The 7420-nt window shown below is 38.1% G+C and overlaps 1 protein-coding gene across 1 annotated transcript in view; it reads right to left on the reverse strand.

The window, feature by feature from the left end:
- loxl2a (lysyl oxidase-like 2a) overlaps positions 1-2916 on the reverse strand; it is a 75591-nt gene extending 72675 nt beyond the window's left edge. Inside the window, exon 1 of the mRNA XM_062044245.1 lies at positions 2776-2916. The gene's annotated coding sequence lies outside the window, so the exon portion shown is untranslated. The remainder of the gene's footprint in view (positions 1-2775) is intronic.
- Positions 2917-7420: the final 4504 nt, after the last annotated feature.

A 7420-nucleotide genomic window follows, 5' to 3' on the forward strand; every position in this document is an offset into this window, starting at 1 on the left:
TGAATTAATACCTTTGTGACATGAAAAAAACACAAGTAATGTAAAAAATAAATAAATGTGTGTTTACTTTTTGATATTAAAATAAAACACAAAGCAGTTTGGCTACTGAAGATGAAGTCTAATAAACAAGCTTTGTTCTTCTCTTGATTCATTACAACAGTTTGGCCAACAAAAATAAAGAGGAGTGACAATTGGATGAGATGACAAAACATTTTAGCTAGTGCTGATGTTATTTGAACACTGATACAGTTTGCAGTTAAATAAAGGAGGAGTGAACATCCCAGTCAACAAACTAAAGACTTTATAAACAAGTTGAGACAACGTTCACGACACATCACCTGCAACATCAAATAGTTTTCTCCTTCGCTGTATACTTTTAGCGTGGGGACAAGTGTCTCCAATATTGTCCACACCTGTCTCCATCTAAATATGGCCAATACTACCCTGGTAACAACCTGGTATTGGATCATTACCTACATTTGTAGAATCGCCCAAAACTGATGTCAAGTATCCAAACAACAGAAGAATAACTGCTTATTATCTTTTTACAAAAGTGTAGCTAGAACCATGTAATCAACTGCTAACAGTAAACGAACAAGTAGATGCATAATAGTTCTGAACAAATAATACAACAGTAAATTATGTAATGTTACCGCATATGTCATCTTTGTCTTTATTTTTTAAATGGTTCTATTATCTTTTATGCACCAAATAATATTTTGTGATACACATCGGTATCTTAGAATAGAATAGAATGGACTTTATTGTCATTATATTTGAATATAACGAGATTAAGGACTCCAATTTAAGGTGCGGTAGTGGGAACAAATATGGGGTAAAAATAAATTACACAAGAGGTAATAAAGAAAAAAACTAACAATTGAAATAAACAGACTACTATCCAATAAAAATAATAAGCAATCCTGTACAATATACAAAACACTGTAGAAATACAAAATACTGTACAATATACAGAACAAGACAAGAGTACCGGAGTAATAAATAACAATCAGTGTCGGACGTATTGCATCTTATATTGCGATACAGATTTTAGGCTGTATCGCTCATCCCTAATAGAACATGAAACATGATTTCTAACATTTGAAACATTTGTTAGCATGAAACTGATACACATGTTGCTAATATCATCGCAGGCAAAAAAATAATAATATTACTGTATTCATAAATGTTTGATACACTTGCATTGCACTGGAACTCATATGTTGTGACTGGTATTTTTTTTTTTTTTTTTTTTAAATAGTGCTAAACAAATATAGCCCAAAACTGATGTCAAGTATTCAAACTACAGAATAATAACTGCTTATTATCTTTTTAGTACAGTAGACTACTTGTTCAGTAAATGAACAAGTAGATGTATAATAGTTCTGAACAAATAATACAACAGTAAATTATGTAATGTTACCGCATATGTCATCTTTGTCTTTATTTTTGAAATGGTTCTATAATCTTTTATGCACCAAGTAATATTTTGTGATACACATCGGTATCTTAGAAGGCAGCAATGTATATCGCCATCTAGATTAATAGGCCGTCTCGCTCATCCCTAATAGAACATGAAACATGATTTCTAACATTTGAAACATTTGTTAGCATGAAACTGATACACATGTTGCTGATATCATCTCTGGCAAAAAAAACAAAAAACATTACTGTATTCATAAATGTTTGACACACTTGCATTGTACTGGAACTCATATGTTGTGACTGGTATTTATTTGCATTTTTTTCTAAATAGTGCTAAACAAATATAGCCCAAAACTGATGTCAAGTATTCAAACTACAGAATAATAACTGCTTATTATCTTTTTAGTACTACAGTAGACTACTTGTTCAGTAAATGAACAAGTAGATGTATAATAGTTCTGAACAAATAATACAACAGTAAATGATGTAATAAGTTACTGCATATGTCATCTTTGTCATTTATTTTGATATTTTGGTTCTATTATCTTTTATGCACCAAATAATATTTTGTGATACACATCAGTATCTTAGAAGGCTGCAATGTATATCACGATATAGATTTTATGCCGTATCGATCATCCCTAATATCAATCAATCAATCAATCAATCAATCAATCTTTATTCATATAGCCCTAAATCACAAGTGTCTCAAAGAAACATGATTTCTAACATTTGAAACACTTGTTAGCATTAAACTGATACACATACAGTATTGCGAATAATAACATTATTGAAAGGGACAAGCGGTAGAAAATGGATGGATGGATGCATTCATAGCATAATTTCTAACATTTGAAACACTTGTTAGCACAACTGTGGTTGTTTTTAAAGGGCTTTATAAATAAAGTTGGTATGGTATGAAACTGATACACATGTTGTAATATCATCTCTGGTAAAAATAATAATAACATTACTGTATTCATAAATGTTTGACACACTTGCATTGTACTGGAACTCATATGTTGTGACTGCTATTTATATATTTTTATTTAAATAGTGCTAAACAAACAATGGCACACAAGTAAACTAACACTAGTATCAAACTTCAAAGGGATTTTGGCGGCTAATTAAAATTGCAGCTCAACAAGGTAATTATAAAATAATAATACGTTAATAATAAGTTTGTTCACTTATATAAGTCCATAAATGTTCATTTGAGTTATGTTAATTGTATTTACAGAAGTAAAAATGAGTGATTAAATTGAGGAAAAAGAGACCTTCCGGGCTGCACGTCAGACTTGTTATCACACAGCATTAAACTTCAAATATCCCAAGAAAGATAAGACTTACCTTCTCAGACGAAGCTGACTCCTCTCCCAAGTTTGAAAATGTTCAACCTGAGCGAGACTTTGAGGTGTTTGGCATGACTTCTTTGTCCCTTTTTCTACTTTTGAGCTGACCCTCGCAGCTGGCAGGCTAGCTGCTGTCCCACTCCCCCGCGCACACGGCAGCCAATCAGCGGCGGCCTCAGCATCCTGACCACGCCCCCTGGCGGCCAGGTTATAAAAGCATACTTAGGAGCTCCTTCATCATCATCATCATCATCATCTCGTCATCAATCCCTAACTTTAACATTCCGAACTACAAAAATGTTGTCGCGTTCAATGCTTGGGAACATTTTAATGTTATGTTTGTAACATATGGAGATTGTAGGCTGCGTGAGGCTATAGGAGCCACAACTATTCCAAAATGTCCCCACAAATGTTAGTCTGGGAGTAGGTAAAAATAAAAATTCCTGTTATATTTTTTCTGTCACGCTTCCAGTGAAGTATATTTTTAAACAAGTTATATTTTTTAACATAAATATTCCTATATGTACTGTATTTCTCACGACTCATTACATTCTACATTATTCTATGCCAATCAACAATGTCCCCACAAAGAAGGATAAAAACAACTTAAATAGCCTTGATTGCTAAAACAAAGTATATGCGGGAAATATCGCTCATAGGAAGACATGAAACTGCTACAGGAAAATACCAACAAAACAGGAAAAGCCACCAAAATAGGAGCGCAAGACAAGAACTAAAACACTACACACAGGAAAACAGCAAAAAACTCAAAATAAGTCAGGGTGTGATGTGGCAGGTGGTGACAGTACACCTACTTTGAGACAAGAGCTATAGTGATGCATGCTTGGTTAATTGCTTTGTAGATGTCGGGAACATGGTTTGTCGGGATCACAATATGCAGCCGACAGCGTACAGGTAAAAAGGTATCTAATGCTTAAACCCAAAATAAACAAAATGCAAGTGCCCCTAAGAAAAGGCATTGAAGTTTAGGGAAGGCTATGCAAAACCAAACTAAAACTGAACTGGCTGCAAAGTAAACAAAAACAGAATGCTGGACGACAGCAAAGACTTACAGCGCGTGGAGCAGACAGCGTCCACAAAGTACATCCGAACATGACATGACAATCAACAATGTCCCCACAAAGAAGGATAAAAACAACTGAAATATTCTTGATTGCTAAAACAAAGTAGATGTGGGAAATATCGCTCAAAGGAAGACATGAAACTGCTACAGGAAAATACCAACAAAACAGGAAAAGCCACCAAAATAGGAGCGCAAGACAAGAACTAAAACACTACACACAGGAAAACAGCAAAAAAGTCCAAATAAGTCAGGGTGTGATGTGACAGGTGGTGACAGTACACCTACTTTGAGACAAGAGCTATAGTGATGCATGCTTGGTTAATTGCTTTGTAGATGTCGGGAACATGGTTTGTCGGGATCACAATATGCAGCCGACAGCGTACAGGTAAAAAGGTATGTAATGCTTAAACCCAAAATAAACAAAATGCAAGTGCCCCTAAGAAAAGGCATTGAAGTTTAGGGAAGGCTATGCAAAACCAAACTAAAACTGAACTGGCTGCAAAGTAAACAAAAACAGAATGCTGGACGACAGCAAAGACTTACAGCGCGTGGAGCAGACGGCGTCCACAAAGTACATCCGAACATGACATGACTATCAACAATGTCCCCACAAAGAAGGATAACGACAACTTAAATATTCTTGATTGCTAAAACAAAGCAGGTGCGGGGAATAGCGCTCAAAGGAAGACATGAAACTTCTACAGGAAAATACCAACAAAACAGGAAAAGCCACCAAAATAGGAGCGCAAGACAAGAACTAAAACACTACACACAGGAAAACAGCAAAAAAGTCCAAATAAGTCAGGGGGTGATGTGACAGGTGGTGACAGTACACCTACTTTGAGACAAGAGCTATAGTGATGCATGCTTGGTTAATTGCTTTGTAGATGTCGGGAACATGGTTTGTCGGGATCACAATATGCAGCCGACAGCGTACAGGTAAAAAGGTATGTAATGCTTAAACCAAAAATAAACAAAATGCAAGTGCCCCTAAGAAAAGGCATTGCAGTTTAGGGAAGGCTATGCAAAACCAAACTAAAACTGAACTGGCTGCAAAGTAAACAAAAACAGAATGCTGGACGACAGCAAAGACTTACAGCGCGTGGAGCAGACGGCGTCCACAAAGTACATCCGAACATGACATGACAATCAACAATGTCCCCACAAAGAAGGATAAAAACAACGGAAATATTCTTGATTGCTAAAACAAAGTAGATGTGGGAAATATCGCTCAAAGGAAGACATGAAACTGCTACAGGAAAATACCAACAAAACAGGAAAAGCCACCAAAATAGGAGCGCAAGACAAGAACTAAAACACTACACACAGGAAAACAGCAAAAAACTCAAAATAAGTCAGGGTGTGATGTGACAGGTGGTGACAGTACACCTACTTTGAGACAAGAGCTATAGTGATGCATGCTTGGTTAATTGCTTTGTAGATGTCGGGAACATGGTTTGTCGGGATCACAATATGCAGCCGACAGCATACAGGTAAAAAGGTATCTAATGCTTAAACCAAAAATAAGCAAAATGCAAGTGCCCCTAAGAAAAGGCATTGAAGTTTAGGGAAGGCTATGCAAAACCAAACTAAAACTGAACTGGCTGCAAAGTAAACAAAAACAGAATGCTGGACGACAGCAAAGACTTACAGCGCGTGGAGCAGACGGCGTCCACAAAGTACATCCGAACATGACATGACAATCAACAATGTCCCCACAAAGAAGGATAAAAACAACTGAAATATTCTTGATTGCTAAAACAAAGTAGATGTGGGAAATATCGCTCAAAAGAAGACATGAAACTGCTACAGGAAAATACCAACAAAACAGGAAAAGCCACCAAAATAGGAGCGCAAGACAAGAACTAAAACACTACACACAGGAAAACAGCAAAAAAGTCCAAATAAGTCAGGGTGTGATGTGGCAGGTGGTGACAGTACACCTACTTTGAGACAAGAGCTATAGTGATGCATGCTTGGTTATGGTTTGAAGTCATATCCAACACTTACGAGAACGACTTTTTATTGTCAATATCAGCTGCTGAGTTTCATTTTTTAATGATGTCTGCTGGTGGTGTGCCTCCGCATTTTTTCAATGGAAAAAAAAGTGCCTTGGCTCAAAAAAGGTTGAAAAACACTGGTCTACCTATGCAGCATCCATTGCCATACACTAGCACAATGATCAATGTTGACAGTAATGCTACTTAATTGCAGCTGCTTGTTATCGATCACCCGGAGCACCGAAAGGTTGCCTCATCTTGCATTCGTAAGTCAAGTTGCAACAGAAATGTCAAATGCATAACTTGACCCGCCTCACCTTTTTGTGATGCTTCACAAACTGACACAGGTCATGTTTTTACTGGAGCCAGGCCGAGTCATGGCGGTGACAAACAAAACGCCACTAATGACATGTTTGCCCAAAAGCAATACATCTGCACCGACGCTGACACAGAACAGACATCTTGCGGGAATAACAAAGGTTGACCTCAGCTATACCGTACATACTGTATGCAGTGGTGGTCAAAAGTTTACATACACTTTACACAGTTTATGAACAGGTCGATAGTTACCTTGACACTAATAAACTCATGTACAAATTCCAATCCGGCTTCAGAACTAACCACTCCACTGACACATGCCTTCTCTATCTGACCGACCACATCAAACATGAGGTGGACGCGAGCAAATACTGCGGCATGGTCATGTTGGACCTTCAGAAGGCCTTTGACACCGTTAACCACGCTATACTGTTGGATAAGCTCAGAGCAATCGGATTTAACAAAACCTCATGGAGCTGGATGCAATCTTACTTGGAGGGGAGGGAGCAGGTGGTAGAGGTGAGTTGTGGAGTCCCCCAAGGCAGTATATTGGGACCTTTACTGTTCCTAATATACATAAACGACATGTCATCTGCATGCGACTGTGAATTGTTTTTGTTTGCGGATGACTCTGCCCTGCTGGTATCCGGCAAGGACAAGTCACAGGTGGAGAAAATCCTCAGTGCTGAGCTCTGTAGAACTTGCACCTGGCTCGCTGACAACAAGCTATCCATACACTTGGGTAAAACAGAATCCATCCTGTTTGGGTCCCACATCAACCTTAAGAAAGTCAATGACTTCACCATAAAAGTGGGTGACATTGTTATCACCAGGAAAGATGAGGTCACCTACCTAGGTTCCATTCTAGAGGCTAACCTTTCCTGTGATAAAATGGCAACCAAGGTAATCAGAAAGGTTAACCAACGAGCGAGATTTCTCTACAGAATCTCCTCTCTGGTCAACAAAAGCACCTTGAGGATTCTGGCGGGAACTCTCGTTCAACCCTTTTTCGATTACGCATGCACCTCCTGGTACCCTAGCACCTCCAAAACCCTCAAATCTAAACTCCAAACATCTCACAACAAGCTAGTCAGGTTACTTCTAGACCTCCACCCCAGATCCCACCTCACTCCTACCCACTTCTCCAAAGTGGGCTGGCTCAAGGTGGAGGACAGAGTTAAACAACTTGCACTGAGCCTAGTCTATAAAATCCACTACACCTCCCTGATAGCGAAGTACAT

Source organism: Entelurus aequoreus, linkage group LG01 (genome assembly GCF_033978785.1).
Source record: "Entelurus aequoreus isolate RoL-2023_Sb linkage group LG01, RoL_Eaeq_v1.1, whole genome shotgun sequence".
Taxonomy (NCBI): domain Eukaryota; kingdom Metazoa; phylum Chordata; class Actinopteri; order Syngnathiformes; family Syngnathidae; genus Entelurus; species Entelurus aequoreus.